At 34.5% G+C, this 223-nt stretch overlaps 2 protein-coding genes across 2 annotated transcripts in view; one reads left to right on the top strand and one right to left on the bottom strand.

Annotated features, from left to right (window-relative positions):
- Nucleotides 1–223, top strand: part of LOC119584981 (solute carrier family 12 member 8-like) — a 19,171-nt gene that overhangs the window by 7,795 nt on the left and 11,153 nt on the right. The gene's annotated exons all lie outside the window — the stretch shown is intronic.
- The window catches only part of LOC119584980, a gene marked incomplete at its 3' end in the record, with an annotated part of 8,440 nt that overhangs the window by 1,587 nt on the left and 6,630 nt on the right, over nucleotides 1–223 (bottom strand).

The following is a 223-nucleotide window of genomic DNA, read 5'->3' as shown; positions in this document are numbered from 1 at the left end:
CGGAATATTAAAACAAGGTGTAGGAAACAGAGAGGAACTGAATTATAATAAATAAAAGAGAGGGGGAGTGCACAAAGACCACAATGAGGGAAGCGGATGAATGAAAGGGGAAGGGAAAGAAGAAGATAAAGAAAGAAGGAATTATGTGAAAAAACAATAATATCAACTATAAAGGTGTGTAAAAAGTAGAGAGCAAGAAAGCGAAAACATTACGTAGAAAATA

This window comes from Penaeus monodon, chromosome 19 (genome assembly GCF_015228065.2).
Source record: "Penaeus monodon isolate SGIC_2016 chromosome 19, NSTDA_Pmon_1, whole genome shotgun sequence".
In the NCBI taxonomy this organism is placed as follows: domain Eukaryota; kingdom Metazoa; phylum Arthropoda; class Malacostraca; order Decapoda; family Penaeidae; genus Penaeus; species Penaeus monodon.
This window is presented reverse-complemented; position numbering and strand designations above follow the sequence as displayed.